This window comes from Euphorbia lathyris, chromosome 3, assembly GCF_963576675.1.
Source record: "Euphorbia lathyris chromosome 3, ddEupLath1.1, whole genome shotgun sequence".
In the NCBI taxonomy this organism is placed as follows: domain Eukaryota; kingdom Viridiplantae; phylum Streptophyta; class Magnoliopsida; order Malpighiales; family Euphorbiaceae; genus Euphorbia; species Euphorbia lathyris.
Window position 1 is genome coordinate 11,931,538 of NC_088912.1, and position 23,146 is coordinate 11,954,683.

Genomic DNA, 23,146 nt, shown 5'->3' on the forward strand with positions numbered 1-23,146 from the left:
CAAACCAAGCAATTAATTCCCAACTACTTTATTCCCAACTACTTCCTTAAATGCTAATTACTAACTACATCTAATTATTACTGTAACACTCCCCCTCAAGCTGGAGCATAGATATTTATCATGCCCAGCTTGTTACAAATATAATTGACTCGAGTTCCTGGTAAAGCCTTGGTGAATACATCTGCTAATTGACTTCCGGTTCTGACATGTGCAGTTGTGATTTTACCATCCTCCAACTTCTCTCGAGTAAAATGACAGTCAACTTCTATATGCTTTGTTCTTTCATTAAACACATAGTTATTTGCAATATAGATAGCTGCTTTATTATCACAATATAACTTCATTGGTTTTATCTGGTCAAACCCAATTTCGCCAAGTAGACGATGTAACCACACAAGTTCACATGTAGCCTGTGCCATAGCTTGGTATTCAGATTCTGCACTGGATCTAGAAACTACACTTTGCTTCTTACTCTTCCATGAAACAAGATTTCCCCCAACAAATACACAGTACCCAGTAGTAGAGCGTCTGTCTAACAGATCTCCAGCATAGTCTGCATCGGTGAAGCCTTCTGCGATGTGATGTCCATGATTTTGATATAACAAGCCTCGTCCAGGAGCTCCCTTTAGATACCTCAGGATGTGAGTAATTGCATCCCAATGCGTTGTCCTAGGTGAGGACATGAATTGACTTACCACACTCACAGGAAATGAAATGTCAGGACGAGTAATTGTGAGATAATTCAGTTTGCCAACAATTCTCCTGTATTTCTCAAGCTCTTTGAGTAGATCACCATCATCAGACTTCAACTTCACATTGGGCATCATTGGAGCATCACAAGTCTTTCCCTCAATTAGACCTGCATCTTTCAACATATCTAAACAATATTTTCTCTGATTTAAACAAATCCCTTTCCTACTGTGAGATACCACTATTCCCAAGAAGTATTTCAAAGGACCAAGATCCTTTGTCTGGAAGCGAGTACCAAGGAACTCCTTCAACTCCTTAATCCGAGCAATAGCACTTCCTATAATTATGATATCATCAACATACACAACCAGTAGAATGCATCCAGAGCTAGAACTGAAGTAGAAAACAGAGGGATCATAAGCACTTCTATGTAAGCCGAATTCCATTACAGCGGCACTGAATTTACCAAACCATGCACGGGGAGATTGCTTCAAACCATACAAAGACTTTCTTAATCTGCACACCTTTCCAGACTCCCCCCCTGAGCAACAAATCCAGGAGGTTGCTCCATATAAACCTCTTCATTCAGGTCACCATGCAAGAAAGCATTTTTAACGTCCAGTTGATGAAGCTCCCAATTGTAAGTGGCAGCTAAAGAAATGAACAGACGGACAGAAGTGAGTTTGGCAACAGGAGAGAAAGTATCGAAGTAATCAATACCATAAGTCTGAGCATAGCCTTTAGCAACCAAGCGAGCCTTCACCCGAGCAACAGTACCATCAGGATTCATTTTAACAGTCCAGATCCACCGAGCACCAATCTTCTTCCTATCTGTTGGTAAGTCCACAAGATCCCAAGTGTGATTTTGTTCGAGTGCTTTCAGTTCTTCTTTCATTGCCTTTAGCCAATCAGGATGAGCCATAGCCTCTGAAACGGATTTTGGAACCGCAATGGAATCTAAGGTAGCTACAAAACACTTGGAACGGGGTGATAAGGCATTATAAGAAACAAAGGAGGAGATAGGGTAAGTGCAAGACCTTGTTGTTGGTCCCTTGTAAGGTTGCAAGTATAGTTCCAAGGGGGGGGTTAGGAACTATTTAAACTTTTTCACAATTAGGGCAGACTTCTTTTTCTAAAGAAAAAGGTTTGAACAGCGGCGCTGAGTAAACAGCAAGATACTGGCTTAGTCAACAGGTGACTAAGTCAGTTTCTTAGCTTGAGTCAGGAGATAGCACTTAGAGTCTATTCCTGAGCTCAGACGTTCAACGCGCACAACTCAACTTGACCTCTTTACTTGGTCAGTTTTTGGTTATTTTAAGCAAGCAATATAAATAAGGAGTTAAAGGTAAGAAATACTTCACTCAGCAGATTTATCCAGGTTCGGCTTCTTCTAAGCCTACGTCCTGTCCCCGAAACACGTTCCGAGATTTCAAATCCTCTACTGAGCTCTTTAAAGGTAGAGCCTCAAACCTTTTACAATATCAGCAACTAAGTATGACAAGAGTACCTTCCTCTATACTTCTACTTAATCCTAATCTCTCGCTGAGTACTAAAACCGAGTACTCAACCTCTCCTTTCTATCTCTAGAAATGATAAGTGTTTTGTCCTATACAAAGATTTGCTAAGACACTTTAGACGATTGAAACAATCACTCTAGACTTTTACACAGATATAAGAAATGTAGTGTAAGAATTTGCTTTGCTTCCAGAACTTGTAGAAATTTGGTCAGCGTAACTGCTTGATCAAGTTTTGTGTGGAATGAAGCTTGTGATGACACTATTTATAGAGACGTCTGGGCATCGGTCATTTCGAATTTCGAAATAACCGTTGGAGAGAAACGGCTATATGTCGTTGTCATCCTGACTTGCTCAGAGCTCTCGGCCAATCAGAATGGTGTATCTTCTGTTCTCGATCAGCTCAGCAGACTGTCTCTCCTTTTATGGTAAAGTCAACTGGACAGCATACTGTGTCGTCTGAACTTTGCCCAAAGAGGAAATACTTTGTCTGGAAGTTTTCCTTTGCCAGCTGCTGTCTTGTACGCTTTGTCGAGACTACTCAGCAGCTTCATCTTGAAGTTGTTCCCGAAGGTCTTCTAGATCCTTCCGTTTGCTGAGTTGCGTTTTGTTCAAAATGGCAACGTCTTAACATACGCGGGTCGAGTGTACTGAGTTGTTTGACTTGGGCCTTGGCTTCCGTATTGGGCTTGGACCTTTTTATCCTTATGTCTTATAACAGTTTTAACTCAACATTGAACAAACACATTAGTAGAATAAATCAAAGCATTTAAACTTAGTGTGTTTAGAATATGTATTTTAAGTTATACTTAAACAATTTTATCAAATCAAAATTATGTGGAAAGGTGTTTCAACAAACTCCCCCATTTTGATGTTGGCAAAACTATTCAGCAAGGAACTCAGTATGAGCTCCTCTATGATAGTTGACCTAATATAATTTAGCAAACTCCCCCGTAAGGGTTGAGCTACTGACTTAGTTTTACTTAAAACATTTAAGGGTTTAAATGAGTAAGTCTAAGGTCAGTTTTCAGATATAGGTCAGCTATTTCAACATATTCTATTTACTCAGTATAAAGCGGAAGGTTTAGTCATATAGAGTGCGCTGAGTAATTTATTGTTCAATGAGTTCTTATCAGAATGTTTTATAAACACATAGGTCAATGTCAAACATGTTATCAGCATTTGATTTAGTCAAATAATTTTTACAAGTGTTAAACATGGCTGATTTTAATTGAAGATACTTAATAACTCAGTATATAGGAACATATATCATAACTCAGGATTTGAATAAGAAATGCAGATATGATATATATGATAGAAGTCAGTAATTACATATAAAGACATTATATAGATACGGCAACAAAAAGATTACAACTGTTTTGGCCTATACTGAGCTAGCCTATCTATTTCTTTTTTTTGCCTTGTGACTGACTTCGCTCGTACTGACGTCGCTCATGCTGAGCTCTAGCTGCTTGCACTTTCTCCCCCGTTTTGTCAACTTCGGGGAGCTTGAATGCATCGGTTAGGACAGCACGAGTCAGTTCCTGAGAAAGCTCCTTTAGCTTCTTAGCGCTTTCATTTACGCCATCAAAAATGGCAACTCCATCTGCTGAGACCTCTACGGGTATTCGGAGATCAGCATCACTGAGCATATTTACACTGTAAGCTTGAGCTTTGGCTTTCCAGATAAGAGCTTCAGCAAGGCCAGCAAAGATTTGGTGGAATGTCTTCAAGAGAGCTGAGTCATAATGATGACGTTGGATATTGTTATGACGGATGTGGTTGAAAGATTGTTGTGCGAGAGACAGCAACTCATTTTGCTTCAACGCGTCAGTATCCATCTCTTGCTTATTTAGATTAAGCAGCCTTATAGCCTCACCGATTTGCTCTACTGAGCACTGACTGTATGACACCATTTGCTCGTTGGTCTTCAATTGCTCAGTGTGAAGCTGAGCAAAGAGCATTTTGAGTTCAGAGGAAGTGGCGTAGTCAGTGTTCACAGCGGACAACTTCTGGACTTGGTGATGGAGAGAGTTCAGATGTTGAACTGTTGTCAGCTGTATCTCTGCCAACTTGGCAATTGAATCCTGCTTAGCTTGTTGGGCTTGAAAGGATAAGACGACATTCAGCAGATCCTTAAGTCCCTTAACTTCGTTTAGAAGCTGAGTGACCTGGGAGAGCTGGGTGGTCTCAAGAATTGAAGATCCAGCAGCAGGAGAAGTGGAATGTTGAAGGTCTCTAATTAAGGCTTGCACTGAGTCAATGATCTTTTTGCCGGACTCAGTGGCATTCAGATGGCTTTGCGAGCCTTCAGGGACATCAGTATGACCGGAAGTAAGTGGAGTGAAGGGTGTAACCTGGTCAGTGACTGGAATAGAAGTCTCAATCTGCACTTGAGTTGAAGGAATAGTTGATTGATCGGCAGAGAGTTGAGGTTGAGAAGTTGTAATGCGAATACTGTCTGTGCTGACGGCAGAAGGATGGGGAGTCAGCACCATGCTTGAGGAAACAGCATGAACAGTAGATGGCTCAACCTGACTGGTTGATGTTGCTGAGGCATTGGGGTCGGCATGTTCCTATTGAGAAGAAACAGAGGCTTGTTTTTCCAATTGCGCCGATGTAGTGGAAGTGGATTGGCGATTGAAGAATTTAAGTTGGACGGTAGAAGGGTCCTTAGTTGTCTTAGAGAGGACAATGTTAGGAAGAGTTGGAAGTTGCACAGGAAGTTCAATGACTGGCTTTTCACTGGCCTTGACCAACTTTCGCCTTCTACGAGGTGGAGTGTCAGTAGGAGCAGGTTCTTCTGAGTGAGTAGGAGAGGATTCCTGTTGCTCAGTATGAATCTGGTCAGCTTGCTCTTTAACTTGATCAACAGTGTGTTGGTCAAGTACTTGCTCAACTCCCGCAGCCAACTCAGTGTCGACATGCACATCTCCACCAGCTAACCCAGTGTTAGCATCCTCAGCTTCATGTTCGCTGGCAGTTTCCTCAGAATCCTCAGCGTCATCCTGACCTCTGGCTTCTTCTTCTTCCTCAGTACTATCTCCATCAAGTTCTTCCTCAACTTGAGAGATGAAGTGATCATCTAGTTGGACCTCAGGCTCCTCAGACTCAGCACCTGTACCTTGACACTGGGTGAAGTGAGAGTCACCCGGTACAATGAAGTCGGTCGGTATGGCTTCCAGAGGAGTCAAAGTTGAAGTCTTCTGCTTCTTCTGAGGTTGCTCAGCAGCTTCCTTAGTTCCAGGCTCACCTTGCCTGGTTCTCTTCTCAGCTGACTTACCAGCTGACCTTTGCCTCTTCGCTGGAGACTTAACGTTTTTAGAAGGAGTCTCAGCAGATTTCCTCTTGCGAGAAGATGGGGCCTTAGTTCTTCGCCCTTTCTTGGGCTCAGCAGCTTCCTCAGCTTGGCCAGCAGCAGCAGCTTTGCCTTTCTTCAACGGCTGTCCAAATTTCAGTGCCCTCAGCGAGGATGCTGTTATTTCAGTCCCTTTATTTTTCTCCTCACCTTCGAGGTCAATCTTGTGGTCAATGAGGATTCTTGTTATGATTGACCCGAGCCTCATTGTACCCGTGCTGCGTAGGAACCCAGCAACGAGAAAGACAGGCATGTTGATGGGGGTGTACATCAGCATGTGCCATATGAAGCACTGTTCAAAGTTTGTTGCTGATGTAGTGCAATTTATCTTTGGGTAAATAAAATAACTCAGCAGGTAGTGAGCCATCTTCTGGTGCTGACCCATTGAAGAAGCTGACACTTCTCCTCAGTAGCCATCGGGTTTGCAGAAGTTGTGTACATAATTAGTCTTGTCCTGATCTCCTGATCTTCTCAGCCTTGCTCCCTCAGTTTTTAGCTGGAGAAGATTTCCTATGTAGAGAGGGTTGACGAAGATGGTTTTGCCTTTTACCTCAGTGCACAGGTAGTCAGCGTTGTCATTGGCAACCTTGAGGTTGTGGTAAAACTCTCTCACGAGGTCAGGATAGGTTTCATCCCTGACCGAGAACAGCCCAGTCCATCCATTCTGTGAAATCCATTCGCAGAACGACTGTTCATTTTGTACGAAATGTTCTGAAACCCATCTGGAGGGTTCAACTTTCCATTCTCGCACATTCTCAAAGACTTTGGAGTAGGTACGAATTTTCACAGTCTTTCCTTGACCAGAGTTTGAGTTTTGGCCAGTTTTTCCCTTGCTCGGCGTAGGGGGATTTCCAGTAGGTTCATCGGAGCTGGTCTTTTGGTGGCCGGCACCGGAGACATTGAAGGATAGCTTAGTCATTCTTCGAAGATGGGAGGGTTTAGAGGAATTTTAGAGAGAAGGAGTTCAAAGCAGTTTCTTTGCCTTTAGAATTGATTAAGCGTAAAAAATAAAAAATGGGGAAATTCCCATAATTTATAGACGGAATGAACGGTGTGGATCTTAATCGAATCCATGTGTCAGTTTTGCCTTGGGATTGTGTACCGACAAAGATCCTGGCATTTATGACACATACGACGAATACGTCATCCTAGGGCTATACGCGTGCTTTGCATTTATGCTAACGGATCTAACACTCAGCATTTAGAATGTCAAGCGTTTGATATTCTGAGTGGTCAGTAATGCACTTACGGATGATTTTAAAGTTTAAGTTTAAACTAATTTACTCAGTGTTTGATGTTCAGTCAGTTTTGATGAGTTACTCAGCAAACAATCAATCATTCAGCATAGTAATTCACTCAGCATTCATATTCATTTAGTACAGGAATTTACTGAAGAGGATTAAACATACCAATTGCTTCTCTCAGTATGCTGAACTGCTCACGGGCCAGTGGCTTAGTGAAGATATCCGCAAGCTGTTCGTCCGTTGGGACAAAGGTCAGCTTGATCTCCCCTTTGAGTACATGGTCTCTAATGAAGTGATGTCTGATGCTGACATGCTTCATTCTGCTGTGTTGAATTGGGTTCTTAGAAAGATCAATTGCACTTTTGTTGTCACATTTGACTTCAATTGTCTTCGTTTGAACACCATAGTCTTCAAGCTATTGCTTAATCCATAGGACTTGAGCAACACAATGACCAGCAGCAATGTACTCAGCTTCAGTGGTAGACAAGGCTACTGATGCCTGCTTTTTGCTGAACCAGGATACAAGACAGCTTCCTAAGAAGTGGCATCCTCCAGAGGTGCTTTTACATTCTAGCTTATCCCATCCATAGTCAGCGTCAGTGTATCCGATGAGTGTAAAATCATGAGTATTTGGATACCACAGACCTGCGTTCACTAAGCTTTGCAAGTATCTAAGGATTCTTTTTACAGCAATATAATGAGATTCCTTAGGGTTAGATTGATATCTAGCACAGTAGCATACTGAAAACTGAATGTCCGGTCTACTGGCTGTTAAGTAAAGTAGAGAGCCTATCATACCTCGATATAATTTGCTGTCTACTGACTTACCATTCTCGTCAGCGCAGAGGACAGTGTCAGTGCCCATAGGAGTGGATATTGGCTTGCAATTCTCCAAGTCATATTTTTTTAATATCTCCTTGGCATATTTGGCTTGACTGATGAAGATGCCATTCTTTCCTTGTTTAATTTGAAGACCAAGGAAGAAGTTGAGTTCTCCCATCATGGACATTTCAAACTCAGTCTGCATTTGTTTGCTAAACTCCTTGCACATTGATTCGTTAGTTGCACCAAATATTATATCATCAACATAAATTTGGGCCATCAGGGTATCTTTACCCTTTTTCTTAATGAATAAGGTTGTATCAGCTTTACCCCTGACGTAATTTCTAGTCAGCAGGAAACTGGTCAGCCTCTCATACCAAGCACATGGTGCTTGCTTGAGGCCGTACAGAGCCTTTTTGAGTTTGTAAACATGGTTTGGAAACTTAGGGTCCTCAAAACCTGGAGGTTGATTTACATAAACCTCCTCGTTTATAACTCCATTGAGAAATGCACTTTTGACATCCATTTGGAATAATTTAAAATTCATGTAAGATGCATATGCACATAGAATTCTAATTGCCTCTAGCCTTGCCACTGGGGCAAAGGTCTCACCGTAGTCAATACCTTCTTGCTGACTGTAGCCCTAAGCTACAAGCCTTGCTTTGTTCCTGACTACGTTTCCTTGTTCATCCATCTTGTTCCTGAAGACCCATCTTGTTCCGATGGTCTTTTGACTCTTTGGATGAGGCACTAGCTCCCATACATCGTTTCTTTTGAATTGATCGAGCTCCTCTTGCATTGCGTTCATCCAGAATTCATCGTACTCAGCTTCAGCGAAATTCTTCGGTTCTTGTACTGAGACGAAGGCAACATTGCTGAGGTACTTCCTGAGTTGATTCCTCGTCATCAGGGTATTCCCAGCAGAATCAAGGATCGCACTCTCTGAGTGCCCTCTTGGGATCCTTATCTCTTTAGGTAGATTTATGTCTTGTGCTGTTTCTATTTCAACAATCTCTGCAGAAGTAGATGGGTCAGTAAAAGTAATCTTAGGTTCACTCTTACTCTTGGTCAGCCTTTGCGTGAATGACTCAGTAGCTGGTTCTTGGTCAGCGGTGGTTACTGAGTGAGGATCATCTTCGGTCAGCGGCTGGTATCTACCTGCAGGGTCAGTTTCGTCGAACTCTACATGTACTGACTCTTCTAAAACTTGAGTTCGCTTATTAAAAACTCTGTATGCTTTGTTGTTTGTTGAGTAGCCCAAAAAGATAGCCTCATCAGCTTTTGAATCAAACTTTGCTAAGCTATCTTTGGTATTTAAAATAAAACATCTACAGCCAAAGGCACGAAAGTATCCAATATTGGGCTTTCGTCCTTTCCAAAGTTTATAGGGGGTTTTCTTTAATATAGGTCTAACTAGAGCCCTATTAAGAATATAGCATGCTGTGTTAACAACCTCTCCCCAAAAATACTTTGGAAGCCTATGCTCGTCCAGCATTGTCCTGGCTATTTCAACCAAAGTTCTGTTCTTCCTTTCCACAACCCCATTTTGCTGAGGTGTTCTAGGAGCAGAAAAATTGTGGTCAATGTCGCTGGCTTCACAGAATTCAACAAACTTTTGGTTTTTGAATTCTCCACCGTTATCACTACGGATATGAGCTAATTTTAGGTCTTTTTCATTTTCAATTTTTCTAACCAAATTTGAAAATGTCTCAAAGGTCTCATCCTTGCTGGTCAGTAAGATAACCCACGTATACCGAGAGAAGTCATCTACAATGATCAAGGAAAATCTTCTTCCACCCAGACTCAGCGGCTGGACTGGACCAAAGAGATCCAAGTGTAGCAACTCTAACGGACGTTTAGTTGAGACAATATTTTTGCTATGAAAAGATTGCTTGGTTTGTTTTCCAGCTTGGCAAGCGTGGCATAACTGATCTTTTTGAAATTTAAGTTTAGGCAGTCCCTCAACCAATTGCTTTCTTGCTAGTTTGGCCAGGAGGTCCATGCTTACATGACCAAGTCTCCTGTGCCATAGCCAGGAATTTTCTTCCTTTGATACTAAGCACACAGTTTTTGAAAACTTTTTTTCTAAATCTAGCATAAAGACATTATCTATCCGAGGGGCAGTTAAAATTAACTCATTTGTTTTACCCTCGTATATTTTACATCCAGTAGCATTAAATATAACTTTTCTCCCATTATCACATAGCTGAGCTATGCTGAGTAAGTTATATTTGAGTCCGCTGACTAGGGAGACAGATTCAATAGTAGGATTACCTCCGATGGTTCCTGACCCTACTATCTTACCCTTCTTGTTGTCTCCAAAACTTACGCTTCCTTCTCGTTTACGCTCAAACGTGATGAACTGAGTTTCATCACCCGTCATATGCCTTGAGCATGCGCTGTCAATATACCACATCTTTGACTTCTCGGCACATCTCAGGCTTACCTGCATTGTAACTAGTTACTTTTAGGTACCCAATTCTTTTTGGGTCCTTGCTTGTTAGATGCAACAGGTAAAGCATCATATTTTATTTTATGGTGACATACATGGTCGGTATGGCCATTCTTTCCACAGAAGTCACAACTGACCTTCTGTTTAGGATGTTTCACTGACTTGTCAGCACCCCAGTGCTGAGCGTGCCAGCACACCTTAGTGGTGTGTCCTAACTTCCCACAAAAGTCACATTGAACTTTTCGCTGGGGATTCCATCTCTGCTTAGTACCTTGGTACTGAGTTCTCAGAGGAATGTTATTTTTCTTAGGAATCTTTAGTTGGTTCTGGATGGTTGTGACGTCCTTCCTCAGTTTCTTTGAAACTGACTGGACTTCAGAGACATACTCATGCATGATCTTCATGTTATCATGCAGAGTTGAATTGTCCTGAAGAAGGAATCTGAGGTCACTCAGTTTGACCTCTTCCACTTCGTCACAGCGCCTGCTGAGTGCTCTAACTTTCTTATTACACTTCTTGACAAGTGTATAGAGATCACTCAGGGCATTAACCATATCGTTTCTGAGCTGGGGAAGAGAAATTACCTCATTTGATTGCTCCTCATCATCTGATGCGATGGATGGGTCAGCACGCTCAGAGACGCATGGCTCAGCAAGTTCGTCAGCCATGAAGCATATCTTCGCTGACTCGGTGGCCTCAGTTTCTGTGGATGAAGACTCATCGCTGTCGCTCCAGGTAGACACCATTGCTTTCTTCCCACTTTTCTTGTCTTTCCTCAGCGTGGTGCAGTTTGACTTAATATGGCCAGTTTGATGGCACTCAAAGCATGTAATGAGCTTTGAGCTGTCCTTTCTGTATTTGCTGTCACTTGAGTCAGCCTTATACTTATCAAACTTTCTGTAAGGCTTTTTAGAGTATTTATCACTCTTCTTGAATAGCCTTTTCATCTTCCTTGTGAACATAGCCATCTCCTCATCATCAGTTGAACTCCCGTCAGTGGAGTCAGCTTTCATGACAAGTGACTTCTGCTTCTTGTCTTCAGATTTTTCCTTCACCTCAAAGTTTTTCATGGATATCTCATGGGTCAGCAATGAACCGATGAGTTCGTCATATTTGTAGGTGGTTAAATCCTGAGCTTCCTCAACTGCTGTCTTCTTTGCTTGCCAGTCTTTAGGAAGACTCCTGAGTATCTTTTTGACTTGTTCTTCCTTAGTGAAGATTTTCCCAAGTCTCTTGAGCTCATTAATGATGTTGGTGAACCTTGCGTTCATATCTGAAATGCCCTCATCATTGTTCATCTCGAACAGCTCGTACAGTCTCATCTGCTGATTCACCTTGGATTCTTTTACTTTGTTTGTTCCCTCGTAGGTGACTTCCAGCTTTTTCCAGATCTCTTGCGCCGACTCACAACCTGAGATTTTGTTATATTCTGCAGCATCGAGCGCACAGTGAAGCATATTGATAGCCGAAGCATGGTTTTGAAGCTTCTTAAGATCAACCTCTGTCCATTTGGCCTCAGCTTTTACAACTGTTTGGCCAGCCACAACCTCGACAGGTACAAATGGGCCTTGGACTATAGATAGCCAGGCACTCATGTTTGTAGCCTGAATGAAGTTTTTCATCCTATTCTTCCAGAAGGTATAGTTTGACCCGAAGAATAGGGGAGGCCTAGTAATGGACAGCCCCTCGGGCAGTATTTGAGTTGTTTGGTTTCCAGGGAGAAACCGAGTGCTATTTTCGCCCATGGTAGGGATCAACTCAAGGTTGCTAGACCTTTTAGAGTGAGCTTGAGAGCTCTGATACCACTTGTTGGTCCCTTGTAAGGTTGCAAGTATAGTTCCAAGGGGGGGGGTTAGGAACTATTTAAACTTTTTCACAATTAGGGCAGACTTCTTTTTCTAAAGAAAAAGGTTTGAACAGCGGCGCTGAGTAAACAGCAAGATACTGGCTTAGTCAACAGGTGACTAGGTCAGTTTCTTAGCTTGAGTCAGGAGATAGCACTTAGAGTCTATTCCTGAGCTCAGACGTTCAACGCGCACAACTCAACTTGACCTCTTTACTTGGTCAGTTTTTGGTTATTTTAAGCAAGCAATGTAAATAAGGAGTTAAAGGTAAGAAATACTTCACTCAGCAGATTTATCCAGGTTCGGCTTCTTCTAAGCCTACATCCTGTCCCCGGAACACGTTCCGAGATTTCAAATCCTCTACTGAGCTCTTTAAAGGTAGAGCCTCAAACCTTTTACAATATCAGCAACTGAGTATGACAAGAGTACCTTCCTCTATACTTCTACTCAATCCTAATCTCTCGCTGAGTACTATAACCGAGTACTCAGCCTCTCATTTCTATCTCTAGAAATGATAAGTGTTTTGTCCTATACAAAGATTTGCTAAGACACTTTAGACGATTGAAACAATCACTCTAGACTTTTACACAGATATAAGAAATGTAGTGTAAGAATTTGCTTTGCTTCTTTGCTTGCAGAACTTGTAGAAATTTGGTCAGCGTAACTGCTTGATCAAGTTCTGTGTGGAATGAAGCTTGTGATGGCACTATTTATAGAGACGTCTGGGCATCGGTCATTTCGAATTTCGAAATAACCATTGGAGAGAAACGGCTATATGTCGTTGTCATCCTGACTTGCTCAGAGCTCTCGGCCAATCAGAATGGTGTATCTTCTGTTCTCGGTCAGCTCAGCAGACTGTCTCTCCTTTTATGGTAAAGTCAACTGGACAGCATACTGTGTCGTCTGAACTTTGCCCAAAGAGGAAATACTTTGTCTGGAAGTTTTCCTTTGCCAGCTGATGTCTTGTACGCTTTGTCGAGACTACTCAGCAGCTTCATCTTGAAGTTGTTCCCGAAGGTCTTCTAGATCATTCTGTTTGCTGAGTTGCGTTTTGTTCAAAACGGCAACGTCTTGACATACGCGGGCCGAGTGTACTGAGTTGTTTGACTTGGGCCTTGGCTTCCGTATTGGACTTGGGCCTTTTTATCCTTATATCTTATAACAGTTTTAACTCAACATTGAATAAACACATTAGTAGAATAAATCAAAGCATTTAAACTTAGTGTGTTTAGAATATGTATTTTAAGTTATACTTAAACAATTTTGTCAAATCAAAATTATGTGGAAAGGTGTTTCAACACTTGTACCTTTCCGAAGGGTAATAGGGAGATCAAGACTAGGTTCAGATGAAGGTGGAGGATCTGGAGCCGAAACAGATGAGGTATCATTGGTGACTGGTCCTGGAGCAGGTGCCATAATCGCAGGCTGTACACGCCTAGAATAAACATGACGAATAAGAGGACGAGAGACAACCTGTTCACTTACAGTATAGATCAAAAAATCATCATCAGATGTATCAGCAAGAAAAGAGGGTGAAGGGGAAGATGGACGGAAGAAAGGCGTATTCTCAAAGAACGTGACATCGGCTGACACAAGATAGTGCCCCAAGGATGGAGAGTAACAACGGTACCCTTTCTGACTTCGAGAATATCCCAAAAAGACACACTTGAGAGATTTGGGGTCAAGTTTGGAGACTTGAGGATGAATATCGTGTACAAAACAAGTACACCCAAAAATACGAGGGGCAAGAGAAAATAAAGATTGAGAAGGAAACAGGATAGAGTATGGAATCTGACCCTGCAGAACAGCGGAAGGCATACGATTGATGAGGTAACAGGCAGTGGAAACAACATCTGCCCAAAAAACTTTCGGGACTTGCATTTGGAACATGATAGCCCGAGTGACTTCAAATAAATGACGATTCTTCCTTTCATCTACACCATTCTGTTGTGGGGTAATAACACATGACGTTTGATGAATAATACCATGTTGTGAAAGGTACGACTGAAAAGTACTGGATAAGTATTCTTTGGCATTGTCACTTCGCAAAATACAGATATTTTTATTAAATTGAGTTTTAATCTCAGCATGAAAAGCACAAAAAATAGTAAATAAATCTGAACGGTGCTTCAAATGATAAAGCCATGTAACTCGAGAAAAATCATCCACAAAAGTCACAAAATAACGATAACCAAGTTTAGAAACAATAGGGCAAGGACCCCACACATCAGTGTGAACTAAATGAAAGACAGACTCAACACGTTTATTTATTCGAGGAGAATATGGGACTCGATGGTGTTTAGCAAACTGACATGCTTCACACTCCAAAATAGAGTTCCTTGGAAGACTCGGACACATTTTCTACAAGACAGGAAGAGATGGATGACCAAACTGACAATGAAGCTGCAACAAAGAGGAGCTTGTACAGGTAATTGGTCTTGGCACCGCTTCAGTGGAGTCAAGAACATACAACCCATTCACCAGTTTCCCTCTACCAATATTCTGTTTCGTCCCAAGATCCTGAAAAAGGCAATAATTTGGAAAGAAAACAACACAACAATTAAGGGCTTTGGTGAGTTGACTAACAGATAACAGATTAAAAGGGAATTGAGAAAGACATAAGACAGAGGATAAAGAGATTTTGGAGGTAGGTTGAGCAGTTCCATGACCATTTACAGGAGCGGTGGCTCCATTAGCTAAAGTAACAGATGGCAGATTGACATTAGTATCAAAAGAAGAAAGAATACCTGTGTTACCAGTCATGTGATCGGTAGCACCAGAATCAATAACCCAACTACGGGATGAGGTGGAGAGACAAGCAGCCCGATTACCTGTATCAGCCAATGCAGTAGTAATGGACTGGGAGGCACCATGATCAAGAGACAGCTGCTGAAGTCGAGCATATTCATCAACAGAGATAGTGACAGTAGGAGTAGAAGACGAAGATTGAGGGGATGGTAGGATACCATCACCAGCAGCAATGTGAGCAAACTTCCGATTGTTACTTTTCTAAGGCCGACCATGAAGCTTCCAATAATTCTTCTTAATGTGTCCTTCTTTGCCGCAATGATGGCATACTTGAGGACCACTTTGAGAGATACGGTGAGTAGTGGAATTCTGAGGACCATTTTGAACTCCATATGTCGCATTGCTCACCAGAGCCATTGTCTCTTGAGACACAACATCAGACGTCTTTTTAATATCCCTACACACGGGAAGAAGTCGACCATAGAGGTCAGCAAAGGAGGGAAGTGTCCCACTGGTCAATATCTGGCTGCGTGCTATCTCAAATTCAGGACCAAGACCCTCCAGAAATCCAAGAAAAAATATACGATCATCATCCTCTTGCATCTGCTTAATATCGGCTGTCATAGGAAAACGAGTTCGCTTCTCCTCACAAATCTGCTTACATTCATTATAATACTGAAAGAAGGTGCGACCCTTTCTCTGAGGACGATAATATGAAGACAGCAAGTTATGAATATGAGTCAAGTCTTGTTTACTAGCATACATAGACTCTAAGAATTCCCACATTTTCTTTGACAGTATCACAATGAGTCACAATGTCATCAATAGTAGAGTCCAAAGTATTCTGAATCAGATTAAAAAGTTTATAGTCTACCATCATCCATTTCTTCCTACTTCCCTGCTCATCTCTAGGTGGAGGATTATTACTCAAATGATCCCCCAAATCGACACTATTAATGTACCGAGTAATAGTACGTTTCCACTGAGTGTAATCCTTAACTCCAGTCAATTTTTTATCCGTAATTCGAGTGGTACCAACAGTAATTTCAGTCATGACTTTCTTATTATTTTCCTCAGTCGTTGTCAATCCAAGCAAATGACAATTACCACAAAAATTCAATTAACAGTAAATGCACTACTGTTAACCAAGATAAAGATAAAGTAGAGCAAATATTGTCAACCTTAATTGAAAAGAAAAGATATCAGATCAGAAATATGGGTCTAACCGAACACAAGCCGGAGTTACCACAAGGAAGGAGACTGACCGGAATTACCACAACCAGAAACTGACCACACAGACTGATCGGAATTTCAGAGGCGAGGCTGGGAGAGGAAGAACGGCGGCGAACGGAGCAGCCACGCGCCCTCACGCGCCGACGAGTGGGCGGCGCGTCGGAAGACGAGGCGACGCGTGAGCCCTACGCGCGACTCTTCTGGCTGCCGAAAAGTTGCGACTCGGCAGATCGACGGCAGGGGAATCCGATGGAGGGGGCGGTGAGATAAACGGAGATGTTGGAAAACTCGACTTCCAACCCGGACCACTGTTAACCAGTTCAAACTCAGAGACCTGATTTACTAAAGCCAAAAATGCTCTGATACCATGTAACCACACAAGGGTTATTTGAAAGAATGTTTTTTTTATCTTAACTCAAAGGTATTACAAGTATTTATATACAAACCAAGCAATTAATTCCCAACTACTTTATTCCCAACTACTTCCTTAAATGCTAACTACTAACTACATCTAATTATTACTGTAACATGCACAAAATGAAAGATACAGATTTATGCCTTTTATAGACTTATAATGCAACAAAGAAGGCAGATTTTTAAGGAACAGTAAAATCCCCAATAACAAATTAAAGACTCAGTAAACTAGACTTAGTAAAAAAAAAAAAAAACTTTGAATCAAAAACTAAAAATCTTAACATTTCCTCCTGATTCAAAGTTTTTTTTAACATATGATGTACTTCCCATCATCGTCTTCTAATCGGAGTACTTCTCCCCGCAAATTGCTTCTCGGTGCACTTCTCACCGTAAATGGTTTCTGGGTGCACTTCTCACCCAACTTCAATTATTGGAGCACTTCTCTCCAATATTAAAATGCTAATTCTTCATCAAAATCATATGCCAAATTGACATGTTCATCTGTTTTATTATTTCTGCAATTCCTTTGGATATGCCCAAATTTTTTGCATTTGAAACACTGAAGCTTGCCCTTATGCCAACAGTCTTTTTCTTCATGAACATGTTTCTCACAACGACCACATTGAGAAATTTTCATTTTTCCTTTTGAAGTTTTGGCAAAAAAAGCTTCTTCAACCACTTTTTCATTTTCTCCATTTCTCATTGCCCTTCTTTGTTCTTGAGCCTGCAAAGAATTAATTAATTTGGATAAAGATAATTTACTCAAGAGATGACAGTTTTGCCTCAAACCTTTCAGGCAAGCTCACAAATAATTTCTCTACAATTCTACTGTCTGGTAGATCTTCTCCCATCAGTCGAATCTTGTTCACCACCGCCATCAATTTGTCATAATACTCATGAATCGACTCTTTTTCTTTCATACTTAGAGTCTCGAAATCCCTTTTGAGATTCAAGACTTGCATCCTCATTGTTCTTTCATTGCCTTGGTAAAGCTCTTGGAGCCTTTGTTAATTCACCTTCATGAGCTTTGATTTGATTTAGTGTTGGATTGTTTCCAAGGGGTGGTATTTCCCTTGATTGGTGGTTGGAAGCCATGGTTGGGTTTTCTTTCAAAAAAAGAAAAAAACTCACAGATCCCTTGAAGATCACTAAGGCTCTGATACCATTGTTGGGATTTTTGAAAAGAATACAGAAGAAATTGATAAGAAAATGGTGCTAACAATTTTATTCAATTTGTCAATGTTCTGCACAAAATGAAAGATACAGATTTATGCCTTTTATAGGCTTATAATGCAACAAAGAAAGCAGATTTTTAAGAAACAATAAAATCCCCAATAACAAATTAAAGACTCAGTAAACTAGACTTAAAAAAAAAACTTTCAATCAAAAACTAAAAATCTTAACAACATGCTCATCTACAAAGTTGGCAGTTGATAGTGGTGGTCCATTTGAGGATCCCTTTTTGTATCGCAGTATTATGAGTGTGTTACAATATATCACTATCACCCGATCAGATGTTAGTTTCTCTATCAATAAGGTTACTTAATATATGCATTGTCCGATGTTGGAACACTGGAAGGCAGTAAAAAGGATAATGTGATATCTCCACTCTACCCCTACACACGGTCTGATTTTTTATAAAGGTGTCACACTTGACCTTATCGGTCACTAATTAATGTTGACTAGGGAGGGGACCATGATGACCGGAAATCAATATCTGGATTTGCTATTTTTCTAGGTCCGATTTTGGTCTCCTCGCGCTCACGCAAATAACAAATTGTCTCAATATCATCGATGGAGGTAGCATATTGGGCACTGACCTGCATCGTGTCTGAAACTCTCTTATTACATCAACTATTACGGAAAATTGGTTAACTTCTTCGACAAACCACCATTACTATCATGTGATAATTTAAGGACAACATACTTAACTACTAATCCAATATTCCATGAGCGTTCTAAGTATTTGGAAATAGATTTCCACCTTGTGCGTGACAAGGTTGCAAACCAGGAACTTAAGGTTTCATACCTTCCAACCGTTGATCAAACCGCAGACATATTCACAAAACCTCTATCCAAGGCGCAATTACTTGCTTTAATGGATATGTTCAAGGTCATCCTTCCCTTCGCTTGACAGGGGTAATAGCGGTCGGCATGGCCAATTCATTTGAATTAGTCTCCAACTGATTCAAATTATACAGATACTTTTCAAATAATATCTCTTATCCTTTAGATAATATTTGTTATTACTTAGCTAATATCTGTATTTTAAATAGCTAGCATATTATTTATTTTCTGTTGTAATAAATACCTTTGTAATCCTTTACTGTCTTCAATGAAAATCACGTTGAATCATAAGCTTTCGCTTGTTCTTATTGTTAAGCGCACTACATGTTTTGAAGTTTTCAAAATAAATTAATTTATCTACTAGCAAATTAACATGACTTTAGGTAAAAGAAGTGAAATTTATACTTGTTGACTACTCCATGACAAGTTATGTTGACTTTTCCGACGTCCTTTGATCACCTGATAAGCTCTAAATGGCCTAGACAAAACAATAGTATGTTGGTTAGAATATCATTCAGTGGCCATAATGTTAAAAAGAATAAAGTTTAATGGCCATGAGTGTAATTTATCCTTTCAAAAATATAAGAGGGTTAAGGTGCAAAAATACCCCTAACGTTTTGGGTCAGGAGTAATTTTACCCCTAATGTTGGTAGCCAAGAACAATTTTACGCCTAATGTTGATAATTTGGGTCAATTTCTAACACTAATATAAAACACAGATATTTTGTTCCTTATTTTGCACCAATGACATATCAGTTAGTTCTAAAAAAAGATTTCATATTTTTTATAATTTAATAATAGAATTGGAGATTAATATTTATAAATTCGGTAAATCTTTTGAATTTTTGTCTCCAATTCGTACAGAGATAGTATATTTTTTTTATTTCTTTTCATATCTCAACATATGTTTGTGATTTGTTACTAATGAAATGACGTATATGTGAATTGTAGATAACAAGATTAATGATCGATAAGACAGTTTATTGAATTATTTCTCAAATTGACCAAATTTATTAATATTAAGAAGATAAAATTGTTCTTGACTTTTAATATTATGATAAAATTATTATTTTAGATGTTAGAAGTGAAATTGATCCTGATCTACAACGTTAGCATATTTTTATATCATAACCCATTTTTTAAACAAATAGAAAAGAAGCTAAGGATTTATTAGAAAAAAGAACGGTCCCATGCTCACTAGGCCCCCACGCGATCGGTGCATACTGCAAATCACGCGGCACCACTATTGTTTGTTTGTTTTCTTTTGCATTTTCGTGATCTAATGTCCCATGTCCATGTACGACCATTGGCAATGAAACAATATATATTGGGCCGGTCTTGTCCGTTTCTAGGTCCGAGGTGATATAATGACATGTGGATAATTAAGTTTGATAATCTGATTTAGTTGTAAATTTATGACTTAATATATCATTTGCCCTTTGAATTTGTCTAAAATAGTTAATTGGCCCCCTGAACTTGCATAAAATGTTCAGTTAGCTCCCTGAACTTGCGTAAAATGTAATCAATTAATCATTCGGTTGTAAAAAAAGTAAGTCAAATGCGGAAAATATGTTCCACGTGCCTTAAAATATTATTACATACTTCACAAAATAAATTAAAACATATTAAAAAAGAATTTATTACTTATTCAACTATAAAACATTTTCTTCTCTAATATTATAATCGCATATCCCGATCTTGGTCGTTTTACTTTTTTAAAATGTGTGCAATATATCTTCCGCATTTAACTTACTTTTTACAACCGAGTGATTAATTGATTACATTTTATGCAAGTTCAGGGGGTTAACTGAATATTTTATGCAAGTTCAGAGGGCTATGGAGACACTTTGAAAGTTCAGGGGGCTAATCAACCATTTTGGATAAGTTCAGGGGGCAAATGATGTACTAAGCCTAAATTTATAGTTAAATATGATATTCATGTAGGAAGCCCTTGGGAAAATTATACAGAAATTCACCTTTTAACAACTATTTACAACTATATCAAGTTATAATTTTGAATTATATCAACCTAATAAAATCACTATTTTTAATCTATTTTAATAACTATAGTTTATAGATTATGGGTCTAGAATATATTGTGGAGGGTTTAAGATATATGAATTGGAATTTAGAATTTTTAAACTAGGATATAAAATCATACTTTATTTGTTATATATAGAAAATAATGACATGTGCATAATTAAGTTTGATAATCTAGTTAAATATGATATTTATGTAGGAAGCCCGCTTAATTTTGGGCCCTTTATACAAATATTTTATAGGGATAAAGTAAAAAAATACCCCTAACGTTTACAGTGAGGAGTAATTTAACCCTTAACATTTAAAATGGTGCAATTTTACCTCTAACGTTGGTACCCGGGCATCGAGATCAAATCCCGAGCTCAAACAGTCAAGAGGAAATTTACCCCCAACTTTCAAAAATTATATCAATTTGAGAAATAATTCTTCAAATTGTCTTCTTGGTCATGAATTTTGTCATCTATAATTCACATGTGCGTCATTTTATCACTCATCAGTAACAGATAACAAATATGTGATTAGATGTGAAAAAAATTAATTTTTTAAAGAAAAACATATTGCCTTTTGTACGAGTTGGACAAAAAAAATCATATATTTCACCGAATTTATAAATATTAATCTTTAATATTATTATTAAATCATAAAAAAATATGATTTTTTTAAGAACTAACGGATACGTAAATGGTGCATAATAAGAAATAAAATATCTGTATCTTATAATAATGTCTGAAATTGACCCAACTTGCAACGATATGGGTAAAATAGCTCTTTGCTGTCAATGCTAAGGGTAAAATTGCGTCATTTTAGACATTAGAAGTAAAATTGCTCATGGTTGTAAATATTATGAGTACTTTTGCATTTTATCCCTATTTTATATTAAAAGTTGAAAGCGTTTAGATGAAATAAAGGTTGTTGGACATTCCAATTAGGTTGGTAACACTAACAAATCCCTCAAAACATATGTTTGCTGATTTTATTAGGAGACAATGAAAAAGAACAAATCAGAGTAGAGAGAGGCTCTTCCTTCTCTACTTTTTTTTCGCATTTACTATTTCTTTTTCTCACATCATGTCAATGTCGTCACCGTCACCGTTACTTTCGCATGTCTATTTAGAGGCATTTATTTTTTTAGTCTCCGTTTTTAGTTTCAGATTTTCTTTTTCTTGTTAGTTTGAAGTTCACATACCTTCTTGAACTTCTTTTTCCGTCAGATCTACATCTGTTAGCTATACTTCTTTCTTTTATTATTTTTTTATTCTTAGCAAGAGCGGAAAAGGTTCATCTTCTTCGTAGATCTATAGATCTGCGTGATTACAAAAACAGAAAGGACTCGGATTCGAATGTCCGGAAGAGCCTAAAAGATGAAGCATGGATTACAACGATTTTTTAATGGGATTCGACTTACGAGGAAGATATAATTTCTATATTTATTGTATTTGTACTTTTATTTGTGAATCTTGTACTGGTTGTTGCTCGTATGTTGTATTTATTTAAGTTAATAGAATATGGTACTAAAAATAAGTACAACCCTAAAATGGCTAAACAAATGAAAAATTACTCTAAACAATGTCATCATTTAGTTAAATAAAAATATTTATTGATTTGGACTTTCATATTATAGTAATGTATTTTAAAAATGTTTTATAAAGAAATAACGTTTAGAAATATCATTAATAGAAGGTTTTAATACATCATTTCCCCCAGAACTTTTCCAAAAACATTGATTGGTTCTCTAAACTTTCAAAATAGCCCAATAGCCCTTTAATTTGCATAAAATGTTCAATTAGTCCCTTAAACTTGTATAAAATGCAATCAATTGATTACTCGGTTGTAAAAAAAATAAATTAACTGTGGAAGATATATTCTACCCATCTTAGAATGTTATTGCATAACCCAAAAATATATTAAAAATGAAGTTATTACTTGTTCAACTATAAAACTTGTCTTCGCTAATATTAAAATCTTGTACCCCCGATCTTGGTCGTTTTACTTTTATTAAGACGCATGGAATATATATTCCGTATTTTATTTACTTTTTTGCAACCGAGTGATCAATTGATTACATTTTGCACAACTTCAGGAGGCTAATTGAAGATTTTATGCAAGTTGAGGAGGCTATTGGAACACTTTGAAAGTTTAGGGGATCAATCAACCTTTTTGGACAAGTTCAGAGGTAAAAGATGTATTAAGCCTTAATAAAACTATAATTCAAGATTTATAGTTGTATAATTTTTCTTATCCAAAATAGCAATGTTATCAAAATCGGACTGGACCGATCGATCCGACCGATTAAACTGGGAACTGGGGAAGGTTTGGTCCGAGCAACACTAGTTTGTTGGACCTCCAATAAACCAGTGGGAACTAGGGTTGAATCAGCGATCGGTGGTCGAATTGGGAATCGGTGCAATCCCGTTTTTTTTTTTTTTTGCAGTTTGCTTGAAAAAAATTGTAATAAAAATAAAAATAATCTATCCTTAATTAAAATCTTCATTTATAAAATAATTTTAGTAAGAGTAGGCTGGTCTAAAGGGCCTCATTTCGGTATGACATTCAACGTTATCCACATCTTGCGGGTACGCCTCTAATCGGATGGTGCTTCGACTGCACCACCCTTGTAATTGGTTAAGGATCTGTAAAGACTATTTACTTATAAACTAGTTAAGATTCTTATTTCTTTTCTACGTAGGATGAAAATACTTAATTTCTTTTTATCTTCTTCC